Source organism: Schistocerca piceifrons, chromosome 9, assembly GCF_021461385.2.
Source record: "Schistocerca piceifrons isolate TAMUIC-IGC-003096 chromosome 9, iqSchPice1.1, whole genome shotgun sequence".
NCBI lineage: Eukaryota > Metazoa > Arthropoda > Insecta > Orthoptera > Acrididae > Schistocerca > Schistocerca piceifrons.
In genome coordinates, this window is record NC_060146.1 from 205,605,445 (window position 1) to 205,632,957 (window position 27,513).

Here is a 27,513-nt window from a genome sequence, read left to right on the forward strand (position 1 = left end):
CTGCGCGCCCTTTCTGCTGCACATTCTCTCTCTCTCTCTCTCTCTCTCTCTCTCTCACACACACACACACACACACACACACACACACAAGCAGTGCAGTGTCCCCATTCCTGTAACCAACTCTCAATCACACACACTTCCACAATATTAGAAGAATCGTGAAGAAGCTTTTTCGCACGGTGTGCTACACCTAAAAGCTTCCACATAAAAAAAAAAAAAAAATCCGTCATTCGCTTTACCTACCTCTGAACCTGTGTGGATCATTTCGCCAAACATGATTCCTCTCAGGTAGTTTCCAGAACTGAAAACACAGACTCCGTCAACTTACATTTCCGACAGGTGTTCGATACGTAAACATCTTCGCGACTGCTCCCCAATTCATACTTAAGTACTTCGCACAGGGTTGGTAGCACCATTTGCACAGTATTCCTCTACCGTTCCACTCTCGACTGAACCGGGTGAAGAACGAATTCTTAAATCTTTCCGTGCGTGCTGTGATTCCTCTCCTTTTATGACAATGAGCCCTTCTCCTACGCAGCTGTTGTTGTTGTTGTTGTTGTTGTTATCTTCAGTCCTGAGACTTGTTTGATGCAGCTCTCCATGCTACTCTATCCTGTGCAAGCTTCTTCACCTCCCAGTACCTACTGCAGCCTACATCCTTCTGAATCTACTTAGTGTATTCATCTCTTGGCCTCCCTCTACGATTTTTACCCTCCACGCTGCCCTGCCAGTACTAAATTGGTGATCCCTCGATGCCTCAGAACATGTCCTACCAACCGATCCCTTCTTCTAGTCAAGTTGTGCCACAAACTCTTCTTCTCCCCAATTCTATTCAATACCTCCTCATTAGTTATGTGATCTACCCATCTAATCTTCAGTATTCTTCTGTAGCACTACATTTCGAAAGCTTCTATTCTCTTCTTGTCCAAACTATTTATCATCCTTCTTTCACTTCTATACATGGCTACACTCCATACAAATACGCCGGCCGGTGTGGCCGTGCGGTTAAAGGCGCTTCAGTCTGGAACCGCGTGACCACTACGGTCGCAGGTTCGAATCCTGCCACGGGCATGGATGTGTGTGATGTCCTTAGGTTTAATTAGTTCTAAGTTCTAGGCGACTGATGACCTCAGAAGTTAAGTCGCATAGTGCTCAGAGCCATTTGAACCATACAAATACTTTCAGAAACTACTTCCTGACACTTAAATCTATACTCGATGTTAACAAATTTCTCTTCTTCAGAAACGCTTTCTTGCCATTGCCAATCTACATTTTATATCCTCTCTACTTCGACCATCATCAGTTATTTTGCTCCCCAAATAACAAAACTCCTTTACTACTTTAAGTGTCTCATTTCCTAACCTAATTCGACTACATTCCATTATCCTTGTTTTGCTTTCGGTGATGTTCATCTTATATCCTCCTTTCAAGACACTGTCCATTCCATTCAACTGCTCTTCCAGGTCCTTTGCTGTCTCTGACAGAATTACAATGTCATCGGCGAACCTCAAAGTTTTTATTACTTCTCCATGGATTTTAATAACTACTCTGAATTTTTATTCTGTTTCCTTTACTGCTTGCTCAATATACAGATTGAATAACATCGGGGATAGGCTACAACCCTGTCTCACTCCCTTCCCAACCACTGCTTCCCTTTCATGCCCCTCCACTCTTATAACTGCCATCTGGTTTCTATACAAATTGTAAATAGCCTTTCGCTCCCTGTCTTTTACCCCTGCCACCTTTAGAATTTGAAAGAGAGTAGTTCAGCCAACATTGTCAAAAGCTTTCTCTAAGTCTACAAATGCTAGAAACCTAGGTTTGCCCTTCCTTAATCTAGCTTCTAAGATGAGTCGTAGGGTCAGTATTGCCTCACGTGTTACAACATTTCTACGGAATCCAAACTGATCTTCCCCGAGGTCGGCTTCTACTAGTTTTTCCATTCTTCTGTAAAGAATTCGCGTTAGTATTTTGCAGCTGTGACTTATTAAACTGATAGTTCGGTAATTTTCACATGTGTCAACACCTGCTTTCTTTGGGATTGGAGTCAACAAAATATTTTCACACTCGGAGGACAAACGTGGAGACCAATATTTCGTGAAGATCTCGCAACAACGAAAAACGCCTTTGTTTTAATGGCTGCCACTCCAAACGCGCGTATCATATCCGTGACACTTTCTTCGCTATTTCGCGATAGTACAAAACGAGGTGCCCTTCTCTGAACTTTTTAGATGTCCTCCCCTAATCGAGTCTGCTAACTACCCCATACCACATAGCACTACTCTAGCAGATAAGGGACAAGCGAAGTGTAGGCAGTCTCTTGAGTAGATCTGTTGCATGTTCTAAGTGTTCTGCCAATAAAACACAGTCTTTAGTTTGCCTCTCGCACTGCATTATCTATGTGGTCGTTCCAACTTAAGCTGTTCGTAAATGTAATACCTACGTATTTAATTGAATTGACATCCTTTAGATTTGTGGCATTTGTCGTGTAATCCTTTCAGTACTCATGTGGATGACATCATACTTTTCGTTATTTAGAGTCAATTGCCTATTTTGCATACCATACAGAAAAGTTGTCTATATCATTTTGCAGTTGGTTTTCATCTGACGACGTTACAAGACGGAAAGTGACAGCTTCATCTACAAACAATCTAAGAGGGCTCCTCAGACTGCGCCTCAAATCGTTTATATACACACATCAAAAAGAGTTTTGCATCACCTCGGGTCCGAGAGCTCCGAAACTTGTACAGAAAATTGGAACAGAAATCTACATAAACATCATTTCCGCCATTTTTATACTACATGAAAACACACAGTGCATGCTGTACCACCATACAGCGAGTCAGAGGTGGTGGTCCAGATTTCTGTATGCACCGGTACCGCTAATACCTAGTAACACGTCCTCTAGCATTGATGCGTGCCTGTATTCGTCGTGGCATAGTATCCACAAGTTTATCAAGGCACTGTTGGTCCAGACTGTCCCACACCTCAACGGCGATTCGCCGTAGATCTCTTTCAGTGGTTGGCGGGTTACGTTGTCCATAAACAGCCCTTTTCAATCTATTCCAAGCATGTTCGATACGGTTCATGTCTGTAGAATACGCTGGCCACTCTAGTCGGGCGATGTCGTTATCTTGAAGTAAGTCATTCATTCACAAGATGTGCACGATGGTGGCGCGAATTGTCGTCTATGAAAACGGATGCCTCATCAACATGCTGCCGATATGGTTGCACTATCGGTCGGAGGATGGCATTCACGTATCGTGCAGCCGTTACGGCGCCTTCCATGACCACCAGCGGCGTAAGACGGCCCCACATAATGCCACCCCAAAACAGCAGGGAACCTCCACCTTGCTGCACTCGCTGGACAGTGCAGTGTGTGTAAGGCGTTCAGCCTGACCGGGCTGTCTCCAAACACGACTCCGACGATTGTCTGGTTGAAGGCATATGCGACATTAATCGGTGAATAGAACGTGGTGCCAATCCTGAGCGGTCCATCTGTACCGCACTGCATGATGTCGTGCTTGCAAAGATGGACCTCGCCATGGACGTCAGGAATGAAGTTGCGCATCATGCAGCGTATTGTGCATAGTTTGAGTCGTAACAGGATGTGCTGTGGCTGCACGAAAAGCACGATTCAACATGGTGTCGTTGCTTTCAGGTTTTCTTCGAGCCATAACCCGTAGGTAGCGGTCATCCATTGCAGTAGTAGCCTTTGGGTGGCCTAAGCGAGGCATGTCATCGACAGTTTCTGTCTCTCTGTATCTCCTCCCTGTCCGAACAACATCACTTTGGTTCACTCCTAGACGCCTGGACACTTCCCTTGTTGAGAGCCCTTCCTGGCACGAAGTAATAATGCGGACGCGATCGAATCGCGTTATTGACTGCCTGGGCAGACAACACGAGCCGTGTACCTGCATCCTGGTGGAGTGACTGGAACTGATCGGCTGTCGGACACCCTCCGTCTAATAGGCGCTGCTCATGGATGGTTGTTTCCATGTTTGGGTGGGTTTAGTGACATCTCTGAGCGGTCAAAAGACTGTTTGTGAAGCAATATGCACAGTCAACGTCTATACTTAGGAGTTCTGGGAACCGGGTGATGCAAAACTTTTTTTGATATATGCAGATTAGGAACAGCAGAGAGCCTGTAGCATTTCCTCCGGAATCTTCAGATATCACTTCTATTGTACTCAGTCAGTTACATTAATTATTACTATTTGTGGCCTTTCTGACAGGAAATCACGAATCCAGTCGCACAATTGAGACGAAACTCCATAGGCAAAACTGCTAATCGACATGAGTGATATGGGTCTGTAATTCAACGGATTACTTCTCTTTCATTTCTTGTATGTTCGTGTGGCTTGTTCAGCTTTCCAGCCTTTCGGTACGGAGCTTTCTTCGAGCGAGCGGTTGTGTTTGATTGCTAACTATGGAGCCATTAGATTATTATTGTATCAGATCGTCACCCAATAACCATGGTACAACCGTACCATCTTAGCAGATGTGTGATTGGTTAGATACATGTTTCACTAAACGAACGCTTTACGTTATACTAGACAGCGAATGTTCAACAGAAACGAAAGTAACAAGTGTGTACCCGAACAAATGTATACGTAAAACAGTTTATCAGACAGGACCATCAGCACTCTAAGATTATTCTCTGAAACTTCCTCGCAGATTAAAACTGTGTGCTGGACCGAGACTCGAACTCGGGACCTTTGCATTTCGCGGGCAAGTGCTCTACCAAATGAGCTACCCACGCACGACTCACGCCCCGTCCTCACAGCTTTACTTCTGCCAGTACCTCACCAAGATTATTCTCTATTAGTGCTCCTACCTAGAGCGGTCGTAAAGAAGTGCACAAAGACATGAGCATAATTTCTACTTGGTGTAATAAATGACACCACTTTTAAAAGTAAGAGATGTAGGATATTGTCTGTAACAAAGATTGTGATTACACTGTCAGCTGCGAGCACGTCACGACACACTTGAGCCTGCCACAGTTTTGGGGGTTATTATCTAGTAAGAATTGCAACAAATATTGAACAAATTCGGGGAGCCGTTGCAGGGACGTAAGAGCCTGTCAGAGAGTTCAACCGAAATCCACAGGGAACATAAAGGGGCGTCGCTGGAAGAAAGATGATCTGGTTCACCTGAAAGCCTACTGAGCACAGAAAAAAACAAAAAAAAAAAACAAAAAAAACCAAAGTACTTCGTCAAACGTGTAGTTCACCCAGCACGCGTTTCGACGGTCGCACCATCATCATTATCAGGCGGAAGGCATCTTTCACGCAGCTGTTGTCAGTGGCAGGTATTATCTGTGTAGTGGGAATAAGTGCAGATATTGTTACTGGTGGCTGAGGACCGTGCACTGAACAATATTACATCAGTATTTACGTCATTTGGAGACTAATAATCACAGCAGTTACAAGTTGTATGGTTTTATGTTGATTGGTACCTGCAAGTAAATGAGGCAAGAGCGAGCCATTAATGTTTATTTTCCTCCGGGCAGTAGGTCAAGTGCTGAAGTGTGACTCTTGAACGCAAAACGGCTTGTCTATACTGACATGCGTAGTCCACTTGGTGGTGCAGTGAAAACGGCGGGGAAAACATACGGCTGTAAAGCTTGTGATACGTATGTGGGAAAACTTTCGACGAAGGAGAAAAAAAAAAAACATGTGTGTGTGTACATATTAAGTTATCACATATAAAAATGTTTGCAATTACTCCCGTTACAGTTCCGCAAGCTCTTTGCTTTCTATATTTTTGAAGATGGTAGTACGGGCCGAAGCAAGAAAAATGTTTAATAAACATTGGCCTTAGGATACGTATTCGAAGCTCTATGGACGCCTGACCAGAAGAAAAGGTGTACTTCACTGTAGCGAAGATGTGTAAGTGCTTACAGCTCTTAAGGTATGCAGTTAGGAGACCATGTTTACTACGTTTTTCTTCGGATGATCGTTTCTGTCTTATCACTAAATACTGATCATTCCTCCAGAGACGTTTGATAATCTGCTATATATATACATGTCCCAGGAGGAGTGGTGAGTACTCAGGAATATATATAATGTTTGTTTTACCTCGTGACAACTAATATCTTGAAAAAGACACATCGTATGGAAAAAATGTTTTAGGTGAAAAATTAATATTAATAAACAGCACATCTGTTTGTGCTTGAACTGGCCACCTCCGAACTAACATCCCTCCCTTCTGCGTGGGTGGAGTCAACATTGTATTTTCAAATATGAACCCAATTTTTATTGCGTAGTCGGATCCTGCGGGAAAATATACGTATGATTTACCAAACTACTGTTTTCCATTCGTCGTAGATGGCGCTGTAATCGATAAATATCCACTGTGTCCGTTTTTGCCACTAAGAATCGACACATTTGCCTGTACATCTCATTTATGATGAAAATAGAAATCTTTGTGCTGAACGGTTCATCTTTATGTTCGAAATTTACTTTAGTGTTGCACATTTGATCGTACAGTGCAATAAAGATAGCGTTTTAATGTATGGTTAGAAACCACATTTACCGTGTTCCAGGAACAACGACGTGGATGCAACAGTTTTTTGTTCAAACGTTAGTTGTCTGGTGGCGATGTGATTGTGCAGTACAAACAACTTGTACGGTAATGTAGTCCTCTGTTGTCTGCGGGACTGATTGTGTTGAATCCCTAAACCATCGGAGTGCTCGATTTCGGAGGCAAACCCCGAATCCCGCCGCCAGGGTGACTGATTTCGGTGTGTTTTTCCATCCAGCCGTCGTAAGTCTCGCATTTGCCACTACGCAGCTACCGACGGAATAAAAACCAGAAGCAATGTGATAAAGTGAAACGTACGTGACGTGATACCGACAGGTGCACCTGCCGTGGGTATCCACCGACATCAAGCAGCCCACTGGAGAGGGGCGACGGACCCACCGGTGTCAAGTATCCCCATGGGAACAGAAACATTCACGTCGTTTCTTTAAAGTCAGTACCGCAATTAGACTGTTTTATTTGCAATGTTACATTTACACGATCATGATTTCGGCTTAAAATGCCATTATCAAGTGTTTTAATGCTATACAGTGCCTAAGACGGCACACTGTCGTATTTAAAATACACTATTAGACACATTGTCTAAGGGTCAATATCTCTGGTAAAATCCAGAAATATTGACCCTTGGTAAAATCCAGAAATATTGACCCTTAGACAATGTGTCTAATAGTGTATTGTAAATACGACAGTATGCCATCTTAGGCACTGTATAGCATTAAAACACTTGATAATGGCATTTTAAGCCGAAATCATGATCGTGTAAATGTAACACTGCAAATAAAAAAAAAACAGTCTAATGGCGGTACTGACGTTAAAGAAATATATTATGACTGTGGCCCCATATTAGGAAAAAATTATTCACGTCGTTGTGTGGTGGTGGTGGTGGTGGTGGTGGTGGTGGTTAGTGTTTAACGTCCCGTCGACAACGAGGTCATTAGAGACGGAGCGCAAGCTCGGGTTACGGAAGGATTGGGAAGGAAATCGGCCGTGCCCTTTCAAAGGAACCATCTCGGCATTCGCCTGAAACGATTTAGGGAAATCACGGAAAACCTAAATCAGGATGGCCGGAGACGACGTCGTTGTGTGGATCACGCCTTTATTCAGTGCTTGATTTGTAATGGGACACACCGGTACCTCTGACGAAAAAAAAAAAAAAAAAAAAAATCAGGAGCACGGATTTTAAGAAATTTTGCTGAGGTTGATGCAAAACCATCGTATTCACAATTCTAAAACGCTCAGAAAAGCGTGAAAATATAGTTTTACGAAGTCTAAATTTCAAAAAGATCACCAGGAAGGTCACAGTATCGGAACCTTCACAAATCAAGCACTGATATGTACGTAAGGGTGTAAACGGTAGCTGTTTACAGCGTACCACAGTGGTGTGGACGAAATCGAGACGAACAAATTGATGCATGTCACCTGGGTCTATCAAGTCTGAAAACAGCCTCAAGTTGGCCTACAAAAGCCTTCTAAACTACTGTATTTCCGTTAACAACTGTCAATCTTCGAACGACAGTGATATTTTGTTCGGATGGAATGTATAATGCGTAGTTTTTTTATTGGATAAAACCTCTTCATAATTGAAATCTGCACAATTTCTAAAATTCCAATTAGTACGAACTGCTAAAACACTGACGCGTATTATAATCAGCAGAGGCCCTATCACCTTTCGTCTGCGGATGCCTCCATGGAAAAGAGCGCGCTGAACTGTCAGTGGCCAATCGTGTGGCAGACGTGGCGACGCGGTCTGTACGAACGTCTCTTGTTTATCAAAATATCCACGGGTGTACTGCCGGTCTACAGCGTCCAACGGGCACTCTTGTTTAGCAAATGAGCGTGTAACACCATAGCTCTGACACTCTACTGATTTATTTCGCCTTTTCTTTTATTTAATGTTACATCGTTGAGCTTCTGTAAATGTGTTTGATCGAATCGATAACCCAAAATTGTATACTCCTTTCTTTGTAAAAACTTTGATGTCTCTTAGAGTGTAGGAAGCAAATTATATGTTTTGACTTCCTCATATAATATCTTTGGGTATCTTTAAAATTAAATTAATTTTATTTAAATAATTTTTTTAGAAATGTCAATATGTGCGAATATTCTGTTTTAATTAATATGTTTGGTTACTGTTATGTAAACTGCTGATCCTCACTTAGGGTACTTAGTTATTTGTATATAAAAAGTGTTGTGGTTCCCCTCGGGAACGGAACTGTGTAGCGCGCGCAAATTGTGGTTGGCCTAGGTAGAAAAGTTGGAACAAGAGTCAGTCGGAAACGAGCTACCAAACTGTGCACTGCCCATGTAAAAGTTGTATATTGTGCTGGTTCCGAGAGAGGCTTTTCCTGCCGCTTTCCAGTGCCTCGGATGGATGGATGAAGAGCTTGAAATATTCTGGAATTATCATCGCCACCAAGAAATGGCAGAGTCCAGCAATTCTTCCTGCAAATCCACCTAACAACACGCAATCGCCACCACATTGCGCAATCACTGTACTGGAACACTATAGTAATGTACAGTGAAGGACCAGCTTGTTGGATGTGTTAGTGTGCTCAAATATAAGGTAACTTATATCTGAATTTATGTACCTACCTTGATTTTTTTCCCTATCACAACACCTGTCCGGTTCCTCTTCATTTGAACTGTGATTACCGAGTGTCCTAGTTTGTGGAAAAAATGAAAGCCTCAAAGCCAAATAGTTAATTAAATAATGTTGTTTGATCTTTGGTAAGAAGGGAGTATTCAGATTTACTGTGGATTTAGTGAAATTGTGGGAGGTAGTAAATGTAGTTTTGTGAAAGCCTCCCAGTGATGGAAACAGTCCAATTTAAAGTTTTGTGGAGTTTCAGTCACCTATTTAATCATTTACTTGAAAGTACGAGACTGTGATAATAAAGAGAATTTGCTGTTTCTTTTAAAAATTAAAAGTTCTTAAAACTGAGGCCTATGAAGTTTTGCTTAGTTAATGATCATAGTGCAGCCTGTAGTAAATTTTAAAAGGTGAGTCAGTTTCTTGCAGATTTGTGAACATTGTGTCTCACTGCAGTAAAAGTCGTGAATTGCATTTGTGGAAAGTTATATACTCATGTTTGCTAAGTGCTTGTTTCTTTTGGGTATTGAAAGTGCATATTAATAGTGTAATAGGATCCACAGGTTATCCTTTATGCTCATGATAAATAACAATTAATAGAAAGGCCACTATTTATGAAAACAATAATTTCTTTATTCAGAAGACAGTGAGAAGTAACCTGTTAGTGAATTCCAATTAACTTTTATTCTAAATAGAATAGTATTTAGTTAAGAGAGACTTAACCTGTGATCAGTCCATAATTTTTCAGTGAACTGCAGTTATAATTTTAAGTCAGCTAGGAAAATGTTTGGAAAGTAATACTGAACCTATGTCCAATTTATGATTCTACAGTGAATATTAATAGTAATGTTATAAAGACCATTCAGTTTCAATAATCCATGAAAGTAATACTGTGTATTGTTATCTGTTATATTTATGCCAGTAGTTTGTTCTGATCTGTTAACTCCAACCTTAACCTGAACACACTGTATTCAAGTACCAGAGTTCATTGCACTCGAGTGTGGCAAAGTGTAGGTTGTGTTTGTCCGTTAATCATACCTGTTTTCTTAAACAAGAATGTTTATCATTCTCTTGCCTAATGAGGCTGGCGACCGTTTTCTTTATTCTTCAAACAGTGTAGCTAGGTGAAATATTATTTGTTACTGTTTGAATATTTACGTAATTCTGACTTTCACTTCCGATAAGCCACCTCCGTTAGGTACAACACGGTCAACATAGCAAAATTCCTCTCAGAGGGTAACACTGCTCAGCTTCTTCATACTATAATTACTTGAGTAAGAGTAATTTCATTATACGAACTTCCTTCAGCTTTGAGGTTATGGTACAGTAGTAGCAGACGGTAGTGCTATAAGCGTAAGTGCGGTAATGAAGTAGAAACCATTGGGAATGACGCCATTCCAGTCGCCTAGCCCGCCACGCTACCTGGGCTGTTGCAACGCACCCCTACTGCTTCCTCCCTTAGAGGGAAAAAGAAGCGCCCAGCAGGCGGAGTTTCTCGCGCGGCCCTCGGTGAAAACAAGGCAACCGCTGACCAGTTGCTGCAGCGCAGAGGCCGAGAGAAAGTCGGCAAATGAATCACCCGGCGCATTCCACGGCCGTCACCAGGAAGCGGACTGGAAACCACGCGAGTGACTTATCATTGCCCCCCCCCCCTCCTCACTCTTTTTCGCAGATATTAGAGGAATGTTCTATACGAGTCGTCAGCTTTGACCAGTAACATAGGAAACACGAGACAAACGCCGTAAACAATATGGCGACTGTAAAGTGATGTTGATGGCGCTTTTTTTTTTTTTTAATTACATCCGTCCGCTTCCCCAACTCCCGAAATGTTACCTTCCAATCTAACCCATACCTCGGGCTACAGGTCAAGCTGTTACCACAACCAGTGTTTGTTTTTCATATTACTTCGGTTCGCTAACTAACTACAAAGCTGTGAATACATGCTCGAGAAAGTGAAGTAACAGCTGCCATTAATATTACGTCAGTGTCCAAGGCCGACGACTTGTATCGAACATTCCTCTTGTCCACTTTTTCCCTCCCTTCCTCATATTTTAATTACCGCTCCTTTAAAACTAAATCTAGTCAGCGTGGAAACACGTAGTTTTCGGTACTAATTATGATACACTCCGTGTGCAAATTTCGCACTTTGACGCCATAGTCTTGTGTCTTAAACCAGCCCTGGTAATCACCGACCTATGTAACGCCTCACAAAAACCTAAGCAGTACGGACAGAACAATATATTTAGAGTCTTTTTTCCGCACAGTAACTCTTAAACGTCGCCTCTCCTAGCGGTTAACACTTTCCAACAGTAACGCAGTACAGAGGGCAGTTATGATTCTAGTTATTCGAACTGCAAACACTTGCAGTGTGCGAGGAAGAATTCCTAGAGTAAGAACGCACACAGGTTAAAAGGAGACTTCAGTATTTCGATTTCCAAAACAAAGCAGTCTTGTTTACCTGGTCCAGCTACGATCATTTGGATGCTATGTAAACGTAGATCGAGGGAAACAAATTTCTTGCATACATTTTATCGTCGTTTTTCCATTTTCAGCTGCTATGTAATACACAGTTCTGTTTTAAGGGACGTCCACATACCATCGCGCCGCACTCAAGGTAAGACAGCAACAAAGAGGGCAAGAGTCCCATTCAAGCAGAAGTAGAAAAGGACAACAGTAACAGACTTCTGGTAAATGCTGTACCACTCACCAAAACGTAACCGGTGTGACAGTGACTCATAGCGATAAATTTTAACAATACTCAGCCTTTTACTAGTGCCCTGCTTCGAGCATACACTGCCATCCTCAGAACTCAAAAGATGGGCCATCTATGGCTGAAAGAGGTCACGACTAAAACCGAGTTACTATATTTGGTTAGAAACAATAGTATAGAAACAATGAGTCACGTTTACCCATGGATGAAGGCTTTGGTTTCCTTTCTTCAACAAAATCTCTTCGAATCAATTCCATACAGTTAAACACAGCTTACAGAATTATGGGTTAAAAGAGTACTGGCAAAGAGCAGACACCTATGAAAAAGCAACTAAAAAAAAAATTCCATCCGTTTGCTTCCCCAACTCACTACCGAAATGTTACCTTCCAATCTGACCTATACCTCGGGTTAAGCTACAGGTCAATCTGCTACCACAACCAGTGTTTGTTTTTCAAATGAACTGAAATAATAGAAATTAAGCAAGTCTGTTCATAGACTGTGCTATGTAGACTATACACGTGTTTTGGATGATTTCTCCCAGGTGTGAGGTGAGCATGAACATACCTCAGCCACTGATCTCTTAATCTAAATAGGGAAGAAAACATTTATGAGTAGACTCTCAAAATAAATTCTGCAAAGCATTAAGAATCATTCATTCTAAGCCTGAAAGGAGTAATCGCAACCAATCCACCCACCCTTGAAAATAAAAAGTTAAGGTACCCAGTTCCCCTTGTCACCTAGAACATCACCCACAGATATATGACCACCCGAAAGTTAAACATTCTTTGATGTTTCTCACGATTTCTGGAAGGAGCAATAAAAACATTGCGTGTCGTGTTGGACTAATAGTGTCATGGTTTAGAAGATACTTTAAATTGGTCAAACTGATCCGTGTACAGATTCAAAAATATTACCTGCACGCAAGAAGACAACTCGAAAGGTACGAAATCCAGTAGTGCGCGGCCTAGAAGCAGCAGCAATCCAGATAAATGGCGTCGCGGTGTGAGCAGAAAGGCCGAGCGTGGAACCGGAGAACACAACACCGATTAACAGGTGGCGGCTGCTCGGATTCGGCGTCGAGGACCAGGGGCTGTCCGAATCACACACCGCAAACACAAATATAACACTGTGGCCCCCCGTGTGGAAACGTCCCAGTGGGGCAGGTCGGGTTACATCCACATCCTGCCAGCGGCAAACGAACAGGTGGTCGCACGTCACACCGACATAAGCACTCGCGTGTCACACGTCACTCGCACTTCGGACGCACGAAGAGTAAGTGGAACGCGTCGCGTCGCGTCACGCCACGCCACGGCACACACGCGAAGGAGTCGGCAGGTCTGCGCGGTATTGCAGGGTCCAGGAACGCACTGGACGGCGGCCGCGCGGAGACTGCGGGCCGCCACGTTAGCAACACCTGCCCAGGAGGCGCTGACGTCGCGCGCCAGCGCTGCCAACATTGCGGCTTCGTAATTAGCCCCGCTGTTGTGACGGCCACTCGATCGGACGCCGAGATACCCTCCCCCGCCGCGCCGCGAAGGAGCGGACGCCTGCAGCGACTGGGGTCGACCGAAGCGTCCGATCCCACCCGTCGACTTTGACCCGTGACGTAAGGCTGTTGTGGTGTACGACGTCACGACGGTGCGGAATTTAGTTTGTGAGAGTGGCGTGTTTGTAGGTGTCGTTTCGGTGCGATCGGTGGTGCTCTCTGGTGGGGTGTTAGGTGATTTTTTTGGCTTAGTTTGCGAGTGTGGCGTCGTGTCTGAATTTTGGTAAATTGCTTTTTTTATGTCTTTGGTAGGTATGGATACGACTGATAGGGTCAACAGTTTTCGGTTGTCGGATATGATGGGGGACAGTGCGTTGTCCCTAATAAAATTTCTTCAGCTATTCGGATTTTTGGATGAAGTTGTGATGTGTTCAGTATGTCGTCAAGAAATGAGGCTTACTTAAAGTTCCGGCGTCTCGGACCAGGGACGGCTGTATGTGGAGATGTCGTAAGGATAACAGGTCAAGCGAAGTGTTCGATCCCAATGTGTGGCTGTGAATGTTTGTATCGGGAGATGTATTTGAGCTATATAGGTCAAGGGAAGTGTTAGGTCCTAATTTATGGGATCGGGAGCTGCTGTTGAGCTATATAGGTCAAGGGAAGTCTCCGATTCCAGATGATGTTGTGTTTAGTGGTATTTGGGGAGTTTTGTGATGTCGGTTTCTTTCGTCGTTCTGCGTGGTTTTGTATGGGGGTGGGTGTCTAAATTTGTTTATATTTAGTTTGTCCCCACCCAAAAACCCCATAATTCCCGCGCTTGTCCGGTTAGTGGCATTAGGCTTTTTGTGGAACGTGTGTGTGTTTGTTTTTCGATGTATTTTCGTCCTCATAATGTGTACGTAACGACTTTATATGCGCCATATTGGAATCGTCGTTTATGGTCGTTTCCGCCATATTTGTGACGTCATGGATCAAAGCAGACGGGCGGGATCGGACGCTTCCGTATTTCCCCTGTTCGTAGCGCAGCCACTGAGATTTTTAAGGTTTTGTGCCTTTTCTGAAATCGAGAGCAAACCTTAACACTCTGAAACCACACTCGTCACGTAATCATCATCGGCGCTCCACAATGAAATTTTAACTCTGCGGCGGAGTGTGCGCTGATATGAAACATCCTGGAAAGTTAAAACTGTGTGCCGAACCGAGACTCCAACTCGGGACCTTTGCCTTTCGCGGGCAAGTGCTCTACCATCTGACCTACCCAAGTTCATATGGTAGAGCACTTGCCCGCGAAAAGCAAAAGTCCAGGGTTCGAGTCTCGGTCCAGCACACAGTTTTGATCTGCCAGGAAGTTTTCATCATCGGCCCTCTTGCCTAGCGCACGTCTTCACACATTGCTCTCCATGAATTCCTGTCATTTGGTCCCCTTTCGCTTTCTCATAACTGAATCGGTAATTGCAGAAAGATCTTGAGTGAATTTTTTACAAAAATGAGTTATACACCGAAGAACCAAAGAAACCGTACAAAATCAGTTACGAGCCGGCAGTGGTGGCCGAGCGGTTCTAGGCGCTACGGTCTGGAACCGCGCGACCCCTACGGTTGCAGGTTCAAATCCTGCCTCGGGCATGGATGTCTGTGATGTCCTTAGGTTAGTTAGGTTTAAGTAGTTCTAAGTTCTAGGGGACTGATGACCTCAGGAGTTAAGTCCCATAGTGCTCAGAGCCAAAATCATTTACGGCTCCCGTGAGCACGCAGAAGTGCCGCGACACGACGTGCCATGGACTCGTCGCAAATCTGAAGGAGTGCTGGAGAGAACTGACGTCATGAACCCTGCAGCGCAGTCCACAAGTGGGTAAGAGTACGAGGGCTGGAGATCTCTTCTGAACAGCTCGTTGCAAGGCATCTCGGATATGCTCAATGAAATTCATGTCTGGGGAGTTTCGTGGCCAGCGGAAGTGTTTAAGCTCAGAAGAGTGTTCCCGGAGACACTCTGTATCAATTGTGGACGTGTGGGGTCCTGCTGGAGCTGCCCACGTCCGTCGGAATGCACAATGGACATGAATCGATACAGGTGATCAGACAGGATGCTTACGTACGTGTCACCTGTCCGAGTCGTATCTAGACGTATCAGGGGTCCCATATCACTTCAACTCCACACACCCCACATCAATACGGAGCCTCTACTAGCTTGGACAGTCCCTCGCTTATATGCAGGGTCCATGGGTTCATGAGATTGTCTCCATAACCGTACACGTCCATCGATACAATTTGAAACGAGATTCGTCCGACCATGCAACATGTTTCCAGTCATCAACAGTCCAATGTCGGTGTTGATGTGCTCAGGCGAGCCGTAAAGCTTTGTGTCATGCAGTCATCAAGGGTACACGAGTGGGCCTTCGGCTCAAAGCCTGCACACTTCCTACTTTCTTTCGTAATCAAGACTTTATTTAAAAAATGGAAAAGGTAATGTTAATAAGAACACGGTGAGGAGTTTTGGTCGAAATTACAATAGATTTATTCTTTCTTAACTTCACAAGACAAAAAAATGGCTAAAGAAACGTCACACAAACATTTCTTATTTGACAAACGCTTTCACTAATATGGGGTCTGTGGTAGACAGTGATCAGCCGGGGATCGATACACAACACTAACCAGAAATCTAATCGCTTTATCTGTCTTCATACACGTGACTCCGGGGTATGGCACAAAAAGTACGCCACAGTGATTTACACTCTACTATTCCATAAAGAAAAATATGATTCCAAAGGACAGAGTGCTGAGAAGCATATATTGGAGACGTACGCCATAGCGGCGAAAACTTTACCCTCCTGCTGGTCGGGGCGGCACACTACGGTGCGTTCGGCGAATGAAGTCATGGACGACAGCAATCTGTTATCAATGGTGCGCGCCCGAAAAAATGCAAGTACGCGGCTAATTCGGAATGCAGGTACTTCCCCATGAGGCTCTGAAACCGAGTGGCTTCCAGTGTGCAGGTGGACCCATTTTCCGGTCTGCCAAACCAGTTTCACTCTGTCCCACAACTATGCATGACGGAATATGTCAAATGTTTAGATAGGCGACTCAAAACAAATAAGTTCACCCACGCATCACTCGTTGTGTGTGTGATGCTAGAAGCAGTACCTCTGACGATTCAGAAGGTGACTGGTACAGCCTCTAAGTGGCACACTAGCAAAAGACACAATTCTCCCCGTTTAGGTAGAGACTCGCAGTTCTTTACTGGGGAAGCGCCAGTACAAGAGAGTGACCTCTTCTCTTTCTCTCTGCTTCCCTCGCGAGCTCGGTAGCAAAGCACGTTTACATCTTAGACGGCTCCCACTTTAGCACAAGGCAATCATGAAGTGGAGCGCCGCATTCGAAGATGGGAGACTGCCCCTTGCTCTGCATACACAGATATGACCAATCAGAGACTTTAAAGTTAATGGGGAGAAAAGGAAAAGAAATTCAGCTTTGTGGCCTCTTTCCCATACGTTTACGCCATGTCTTTTGCTAACACAGCCATCCATGAAAAGATTGTTATCTCCCCTGTTGCGTCCATTTCGAACTTTCCAAAGAGCAGCCATAAACTCGCTAAAAGCCTCGTGCCTTCACAAATACGTTTTGTAACGGAGTCTGGACGTCTGGGCGCCAGTGACCTGTGCCACGGAAATTTGCGGAAAGCTCGCAGTCGTCTCATCAGCTTCGTGCCTAACAAAGGCCCATCCTCTGCCTTATTGCCAGTCTCCAATGTTCTGCCCATTGCAGTGGCGACTCCTCTGCGCTAATCAGCCTACGTGGACGCGGCAACCGACCGACCGGCTCCATCGAAGGTCTGCACAATGAGACTGCAGAACTTGTCAGTCCACAAGTGTTTTCACCCAGGTTCCGCAGGAAAAACGCTCCCCTCAGCCACTGCACACCCTTACTATGGTCGTTTAAATCGCCACCTTATTCCTTTGAACGCTGGTAAAGCTTACCGCTATTCCTTCACTAAAGCCCACAAGCAAGAGCGTTAACCACTCACTGCCTACCATTTCATCATGATGTACGAAGTCAGATCGTATCCACGTATAGCAACCAAGTAATAAAGATCAAATTCCCTAACAGCATAACGCAGCATAATACCGTATTAGAAATGAGAGTGCTCTGCAATCTCTCAAGCCCATATCGATAATGTATCGTTGAAGGTTCACACGCTGACACTTGCTGATGGTCCAGCACTGAAATCTGCAGCAATTAGCAGAAGGGTTACACTTCTGTCACGTTGAACGATTCTCCTCAGTCCTCATTGGTCCTGTTCTTCCAGGATCTTTTTCCAGCCACAGCGATGTTGGAGATTTGATGTTTTACGGGACTCTTGATGTTCATGGTACACTCGTGAAATGGTCATATGGGAAAATCCCCTCTTCATCACTACCTCACAGATTCTGTGTCCCACCGCTCGAGCGCCAACATCACGTTCAAACTCACATCTCGATAACCTGCCATTGTAGCAGCAGTAACCTATCTAACAACTGTGCCAGACACTTGTCGTCTTGTATAGGCGTTGCCGACCGCAGCGCCGCATTCTACATGTTTCCATACCTGTATTTGAAAACGCATGCCTATACCAGTATCTTTGGCTTTCCAGTGTATATTGAAACTGGATGACGAAGGGTGGCCGCCGCGCGGGATTAGCCGAGCGGTGTAGGCGCTGCGTCGTGGACTGTGCGGCTGATCCCGGTGGAGGTTCGAATCCTCCCTCGGGCATAGGTATGTGTGTTTGTTCTTAGAATAATTTAGCTTAAGTAGTGTGTAAGCTTAGGGACTGATGACCTTAGCAGTTCAGTCCCATAAGATTTCACAAACATTTGAACATTTTTGAAGGGTGGCCAGATTGAAACATACAAGAAGGGCAGAAGTCAATCATCAAAAGTCGTCACTAACAGAACTAGAAATCTTCACTCCACGTACAAACGACACGTGTCACTGGTTTGTGTCCTTTTTGCAATGACTATTTGGAAATGAGTTTAACTGAAATCAAAAGACATTGGTGGCCCGTTGCTGCTTTCACTTGTATTTTTCTAGTTAAGTTTGACAAACTGCAGCAATCCGGTTAGTGGTTCATTGTAGAAAGTTCCAAAAAATTTTACAGCAAAATTAACGAAATTTCTGAACGCAGTGAAAACGAAAATAATGTTTGAAGGGTGAAGTTTGACTACAGGCAAAATTTACCGTTATCCTTTATTTGGAAAAGCTACAGCTCAATGTTTTTTAACACACATAATATAACAAGTAAGCACTCACACTTTTATGAGTACCGAGAAGGTGAAGCCAGGAAAGGTGGAAACGAAATTTGCTCATTTCTATATTATATCCAGAAACATATCCCAAAATATGAGAATGAGGTTCATTTTTTCTTCATCAGGTGAGCCGGTCAGGATAAGAATAACACACATTGATTCACTTTTGTTTAATACTCGCATCAAATGGAAGATTTAAGGAGATGAAGCATTAGGTCGCTTATACAGGGACTGACTTTCCTCTCAAATGACGGAGATGGGACTATAAAACAGTTATTGAGCCACCATACTTGAAGAGTCTGGAATATGATCGAAAATGCATCGAGTAAATTCTTAGTGGAAACTATTGATAATGTTATTACATTAGCGTTTAAAAATTAATGGCCCCTCTATTTTAAAAAGTGTCGCCTCTCCCAATCAAGGACGGGAAAATTTCATAAGGAGCTCACAATGTCTTTTTCCCCATCTAAATGGGTGAGTTTTGAGCGTGGTGCACATTATCCTGAGCAAGTGAAAACTGCATTGATGGTGTTGTCACATAGATAGTTCAGCTCCTTTACAGCTTCACTAAGGATCCTCCACTTTCCAATAGCATTTCCCCAAACACTGGTTGCCATCAACGTCAAAAAAATAAAAGATATATTGAAAATGAAAAGGTGTATTCTACCTGAGTATGTGAAATTATATGAGCAATTGTAAAAATGTCCAATAGCAAGGGGAACAAACAATAGCGATTATGATCGGGAAGGTTAACTTGCTTTATTGTGTTACGCTTCACTATAGTTATAAGAAGCACCGCTACAGCTCAAGGTGTAAATGAAATAGTAATACTCTCATTTGAGTTTGCAAATTATCCTATTTACTGATACTGTAATAAAATTAATAAGTTTTTTCCAAGCTTCATTTATTACAACGAATAGGTTTTCATTGCAAGGAAGTCATGAATCAGCAATTTGAAATTTACTTTTATGCTAAACTATAAATTACAAATCAAAAAGCCATCACAAAACACAGTCGTTGAAGATTCAGTAACCATTAACTTCGAATAGATGCACAGATGGTTTATGCTGTAGGAAGTTTTCGACTTCCCCTGGGAAATTTTGTGGCTCATGACCCATTGAGTTATTTCCTGTCCTTATAATATCGACCATTTATTGTCTTCTGCGTGATCTTCTTCTTTTCTATTCACTGTTTTTTCAATATCATTCGTAAGTAAGCAATCTCTTCTCATCTAAAGACCAAGACAATTGTGTTTGTCTTTCTGATTATCTCCAAAATTTCTTTCTCTTCCCTCACTCTTCTCAACACCTCCTCATTTCTCACTTTGTCTACCCATTTTCTTCCTTCCGTACCCCTACAAGTCCACACCTCAACTGCTTCTGTTCATTTTTCTTCCTCTTTCCTGAGTATCCATGTCACAGCTCCATACAATATCACAGTCCATATCAAGCACTTCGCCTCTCACTTCCTCAGGTCCCTGTTCATGCACTCACATAGAAGGCCCGCTTCTTACTAAGTGCCCCTTGCCAATTGCTATAAGGGTTTTCACCTCCTGTTGTATCTTATGTCTTCCGTAAATACGCTTTCCATGTATTTGATAGCACTAACTCGTTCTACATCGTACTATCCTAAATTTATAGTTGTTCTTACTTTAATTGCACTTATCACCATATATTTTGTGTCTTTCTTATTAATTCTCATTCCGAGTTTCTCGTAAGTCTTATTCAATTTTTTTAACATTCCGATCATAGTTCTTTCGCTCTCTGCTAATAACATCCTTATCATCCGCAAAACGAAGACATTCTACCCTCCTACCACCAACCCACACTCCTCTTTTTCGTTACAAACGATCTGAATAATACACTCCAAATACATGTTAAATACTATTGGGGACAAACAGCAGTCTTGCGTCACTCCTCTTCCAGTTGTACTTGCCCCTGTCATCTCATTCCTAATCTGCGCTCCTATCCCCTGTTGTAGACGTACATTCTTAATCAGCCTTTATACGTCCTGTCGGCTTCATTCTTCCTTAGGACGTAATTTATTTCACTACTCCATCAAACGCTTTCTCAAAGTCAATGGAAACAGTATAAACTTCGCTTCCTCTTTTAAGGTACCTCTCACCTGCAATTCTTAATAATCTAATTGCATCTATTGTACTTTTCCCTACCTTTAAATCCACACTGTTCCATGGCAATACTCTTTTCCACGTCTTCTGCGAAGTCTTCTATTTATCACGCTTAGTAGAATTTTCGCTGTATGAGAAATCAAACTTATGTTTGTATGTTCCTCACACTTCTTGTCACTGTTTTTCTTCTTAGTCGGTATCATTTTTGCCAACAGAAAGTCATCCGCCCATTCAACTTTTTCATATATCTCATTACATAGATAAATTAAGGAGGGTGCGTACATAAAAAATTTTGTTAGTTCTTCATGTACTACATGGTACTGAAGTTTTACTTACTGAATATTTTATTTCAGTTGTACTACTAAGTATGATTAAAATGATAATTAGCAAAAGCTTGCACGGAGTCACGCCCCCTTCTTATTCTGTATTTCCTCATATTATTTGTTCCTGTGGTGTCAGCTTTGGGTGTTAAACAGATGCAGAACTTCTACAAAAGTGTGTGTATGGAAAAACTCTAAATTCTAATGAAAGTTACACCTCTCTGATACGGAAACCATGCCCCAAGACGATACTTATTTCCATAATGGTGAAGGGATAAGCTTGGTAATGTTGCTATTAAAAACTTTTGTGATTAAAGGTCAAACTTTTATCTGAAGAGCTTAAATCTAACGCACTAATCTGCCATATTAGATTCTAGCTGTTGAAATTGTAGCGTATGATGCTGGTTTAGTTTTCATCCGTGATGATCTTTGCAGACTGCGAACTCTACAGAGGCTAGGATTTGATCGAGCGGCCCCAAGACCCGAGCAAGTGGTAGCTATGGGATTCTCGCGTTGTCCGCTTTACCACAGCAATTCAGACTGTTACAACTACGAAAACAACACAAAGTCCTGAATGTATGCATAGCCGTCATCTCCAAGGCCGTAATAATGAAAGTGAGCCGAAAAATCTTGTGTATTTTACGACTACGAGCATATCTAAATTTCATTATTTTACCCAAGCCTGTACACGTGATTAAAGCAGAATATAAGGCTTTCGCAGTAATTCTGCTGGATATAATCCCACGTAGTATTACGAAGTAAAGTCTTAGAATAGCAATACATTTTCTACGACATACAAATATTTCTAAAAAGTGCAGAACGATATCAGATGGAGATAAAAAGACACACAGTTCAGTAGATGTAATACGTTCTCAACGTCCTAGAAGGGTCTAGAGTAGATTCAAAGGCAAAAAGTCACACGAACTCTCACAGACACCTTTTCGAAGTGAAAATAATGACACTCCAAAATGATAATGGAGGATTTTAAGATAAAAGTAAAGCAGTAACTGAAGAACTATTGTGTACAAAGAGCCGTGGAGGATTATGTCACAGTTTCGAGTTACGTTAGTACACCGAAGAATATGGACTCCGCGCTAGTGTTTTCATTTTGAAAGGGGCAATCAAACGAAAAAAAGTAATGGAGAACTGCCTTCATGGAAAAACATGGGACCATTATTGTAATAAGACGTGCAGCTCTTCGTCCGAAGCAAATCGACGGTCACATCTGTCTTTCTTCAAACTAAACTCCGTAAGCACAAGCCTCGGAAGGCCCAACGGTACCGACCGGCCGCCGTGTCATCCTCAGCCCGCAGGCGCCTCTGGATGCTAATGTGGAGGGGCACGTGGTCAGCACACCGCTCTCACGGGCGTATGTCAGTTTACGAGACTGGAGCCGCTACTTCTCAGTCAATTAGCTACTCAATTGGCCTCACAAGGGCTGAGTGCACCCCGCTTGCAAAGAGCGCTCGGCAGACCGGATGGCCACCCATCCAAGTGCTAGCCCAGCCCGACAGCGCTTCGGTGGTCTGACAGGAACCGGTATTACCACTGTGACAAGGCCGTTCGCTGTCTTTCTTCAGGGCTATAAAAAGATGGGAACCGTGTTGGGAGGGATTGGAACTGTATGGACGTGTAAGGGCTTCCCAGCGGAACATCCACGCTGTAGGCAAAACGTGTGGATCCGCCTCACATCTTGCCAAGGCAGTTTCGATTGCTGCAGAAGTTTTGCCGGGAAGCCCTTACACGTCCTCCATACAGTCCCGATCTCTCCCGATACATATTTTTGAAATCCTGACGAAGGAAAATCACAGCCATCAATTTTCTTTGCACTAAGAGATGCATTCCTGGGTACAATCACGGTTCAGTAGGCAAGTGCAAATAGTTTTCTATGAACGGATTGACAATCTTGTCTCATAGTAGGTAAATGAATGTAAAATTAAGGCGATTACTTTTGAAATAATAAATAATTTATTTACAGATAAAAATTCACTTGACGCTTTCCTGAGAGACAATCTCCATTCATTCCAAATTAATAATATAAGTGTAGACCAGATGTGGCTTAAATTCAAAGAAATAGTATCGGTAGCAATTGAGAGATTTATACCAAATAAATTAACAAACGACGGAGCTGATCCTCCTTGGTACGCAAAACGGGTTAGAACACTGTTACAGAAACAACGAAAGAAGACGCAAAATTTAAACAGACGCAAAGTCCCCAAAATTGGCGATCTTTTATAGAAGCTACAAATTTAGCTTCGACTTCAATGCGAGATGCCTATAACAGTTTCCACAACGAAACTTTGTCTCGAAACCTGGCAGAATATCCAAAGCGATTCTGGTCGTATGTCAAGTATGTTAGCGGTAAGAAACAATCAATGCCTTCTCTGCACGATAGCAATGGGGATACTATCGAAGACAGTGCTGACAAAGCAAAGTTACTAAACACAGCCTTCCTTCACAAAAGATAACGAAGTAAATATTCCAGAATTCGAATCGATAACAGCTGCCAACATGAGTAACGTAGAAGCAAATATCCTCGGAGTAGTGAAGCAATTCAAATCACTTAATAAAAGAAAGTCTTCTGGTCCAGACTGTGTACCAAATAGGTTCCTTTCGGAGTATGCTGATGCATTAGCTCCATACTTAACAATCTTATACAACAGTTCGCTCGACGAAAGATCCGTACCCAATGACTGGAAAGTTGCACAGGTCACACCAATATTCAAGAAAGGTAGTATGAGTAATCCACTAAATTATAGGCCCATATAGTTAACGTTGATATGCAGCAGGATTTTAGAACTTATATTGTGTTCGAACATTATGAATTACCTCGAAGAAAACAATCTATTGACACACAGTCAACATGGGTTTAGAAAACATCGTTCTTGTGAAACACAACAAGCTCTTTATTCACATGAAGTGCTGAGTGCTACTGACAAGGCATTTCAGATCGATTCCGTATTTCTGGATTTCCGAACGGCTTTTGTCACTGTACCACACAAGCGGCTCGTAGTGAAATTGCGTGCTTATGTAATATCGTCTCGGTTATGTGACTGGATCTGTGCTTTCCTGTCGGAAAAGTCATCGAGTGAAACAGAAGTGATTTCTGGCGTTCCCCGAGGTAGTGTTATAAGCCCTTTGCTGTTCTTTATCTATATAAACGATTTGGGAGACAATAAGAGCAGCCATCTTCGGTTGTTTGCAGATGACACTGTCGTTTATCGACTAATAGAGTCATCAGAAGATCAAAACAAACTGCAAAACGATTTAGAAGAAATATCGGAATGGTGCGAAAAGTGGCAGTTTACCTTAAATAACGAAAAGTGTGAGGTCATCCACATGAGTGCTAAAAGGAACTCGTTAAACTTCGGATGCACGATAAATCAGTCTAATCTAATTGCCGTAAATTCAACTACATACCTAGGTATTACAATTACGAACAACTTAAATTGGAAGGAACACACAGAAAATGTTGTGGGGAAGGCTAACCAAAGACTGCGTTTTATTGGCAGGACACTCAGAAAATGTAATAGACCTACTAAGGAGACTTCGCTTGTCCGTCCTCTTTTAGAATACTGCTGCACGGTGTGGGATCCTTACCAGGTAGGAATGACGCAGTAAATCGAAAAAGTTCAAAGAAAGGCAGCACGTTTTGTATTATCGCGAAATATGGGAGAGGGTATCACAGAAATGGTACAGGATTTGAGATGGACATCATTAAAAGAAAGGCGTTTCTCGTTGCGACGGAATCTTCTCACGAAATTCCGATTACCAACTTTCTCCTCCGAATGCGAAAATATTTTGTTGACACCAACCTACATAGGGAGGAACAATCACCAAGATAAAACAAGGGAAATCAGAGCTCGTACGGAAAGATATAGGTGTTCATTCTTTCCGCGCGCTATACGAGATTGGAATAAGAGAGAATTGTGAAGGTGGTTCGATGAACCCTCTGCCAGGCACTTAAATGTGATTTTCAGAGTATCCATGTAGATGTAGATGTACTCTTTCCATCTACCTCATTTTTATTTGACTGCCTCTTATTCTTTGTCAAGACAGAGCGAAATTCAAAACTGAAAGAGGAGTTAGACAAGGAGATTCCATGCATCGAAAATAATTTTTATCGAACCTAGAGCAAGTATTCAAATTCTTAAAATCGGAAAAACAACAAGGAATACGTTTAATGGAACCTACCTGAAGCACCTTCGTTTTGGCATTCAACTGTTTGACTGTACTGCCTTAACAGCAAACAGAAAGTGGCCCACCGTTTGCGCTCTTGAGTTTCCTCTAGAACTGCTGGTGTTGTGGAATCTCCTTGTGTGACCCTTCTTTCAGATTAGAATTTAGCACTATTCTGACGATCAACGACGGAATCTGTGGCACTGACATATATATTCTTCAGAACACTAACAGACGTCGAATCAGTGTCTTGTTTTAAAGAGCTCTCTTCACATAAACGACGTAAAAGCTTTCTCAAAATCAGTGAATATTGCACAAAGTGATGTTTCATATTCATTGTACTTTTTTACAGTTTCGTCTACGAACGATCCATTTTGCTATACCCGTTTCCAAAGCCAGCGTGTTCCTTTGACTGGCCTGAACCTATTTCTGTTACCTAAGCGTTTGATGATAATTTGTAATATATAAGGTGGCTATAATTTCGCACCTTACAAGCACTCATCTACATACTTTGCAGTGATTTAAAAACCAATAATTTACCCTCTTCTGAGCCAAAGTTAGATTTAACCTTGAGTAGTGAAGATCATTCTTTCTCCTAGTGTTGTAACCATGTACACTGCTATTACTTTTGAATTCGTTCGGATTCTTAATAACAAGTTTCATAAGTGAATATATATATTGTGAGGCTACAGTGAAGATCTCTAGCTCTTTAAGTAAGTATCTGCAGGATAATCTTGGATGAGCTCTAGCAATTATTCTGATTACACACTTTTGTGCAATGAACACTCTTTTACTTAATGATGAGTTACCCCAGAGTATGATGCCATACGAAAGCAGAGAACGAAAATGGGCGATGTAAGCTAATTTACTGAGATGTATATCGCCAAAATTTGCAATGACCCTAATAGCATAAGTAGCTGAACTCAAACGTTTCAGCAGATCTTCAGTGTGTTTTTCCCAGTTCAACCCCTCATCAATGCATACACCTAGAAATTTTGAATATTCTACCTTAGCTACCGATTTCTGATCGAAGTCTATATTTATTAATGGTGTCATTCCATTTACTGTGTGGAACTGTGTATACTGTGTTTTGTGAAAGTTCAATGAGAGCCCATTTGCAGAGAACTACTCAATGATTTTCTGAAAAACACCATTCACCAGTTAATTCTTGTCTGTTGGGTGTGATAGCTATACTTGTACCATCGGCAAAAAGTACTTCGGAAACTCTGAAAATCAGGAGAGAGGAACGAGGAAGCGTTACCTCGGAAATCACTCAGGCTCGGTTATTTCCGAGAATATTTACTCTGAGAAGCGTACGATTGTATGTATTCTCAATTAAAGGGGATAGGTATTTCCTCGCAAACTTTCTACGCTGGACCACGAAAGACTAAAATATGGTTGGTCGGCGTTTGGAAGAATCTGTAGAGAAGGAGAATATTCCGTGGTTTCGAGAATATGATTCGGCTTCTGCTTTTACGAGAGAGGGGTGCTGAACTTTGCTGGGAAGCCAGATGTGGAGAGACTGAAGACTACCCGTGTCTGGCTGTCACTCAGTATCAGCTCTGTTGGTACAGACGGACTTGCTGTCTTTGCTCTCAGGAGAGTTTATAGTTACAACGATTAGGCACTGTAATGTTGCGAACCTATACAATTCTGGACTTCGCCTCTGCGTAGAGAGTCGTCGTTAAGTATGCAACGTTCTGTAATTGAGAGCACTTCTTCTGCCTATACTCCGTCCTTGTGGCTGGGAGTTCGCGTTTCTCGTCTGTAGAACACAGAGAGGAGAAGACAGTATTAGATTACACTAGTCAAAGGACCGTCTTCTGCCGTCCTAGTGTCTGAATGAGTTGTCGCTGGATTTCTTCCGTCGTCGCAGACGAGTACGAGAACCATCGGTCCGACGCCCCGGACGCAGTACATACGGTGATACGGTAAGTAGGCTGTTTAGGTTTTTATGTTGGTAACGCCACGTAGCGCTCTGTATGAAAATCGCTGACTGTGCTGTGTGCAGTCTGTGGCTGGTTTGCATTGCTGGAATATTCTCTACTGTAGTGTTGGGCAGTTGGACGTGAACAGCGCGCAGCGTTGCGCAGTTGGAGGTGAGCCGCCAGCAGTGGCGCATGTGGAGAGAGAGATGGTAGAGTTTTAAGAGCGGACGATCTGGACGTGTGCCCATCAGCAAAAGGAAATTTGTAAGACTGGATGTCATGAACTAATATGTATATTATGACTTTTGAACACTATTAAGGTAAATACATCGTTCTCCATCAAAATCCTTTAT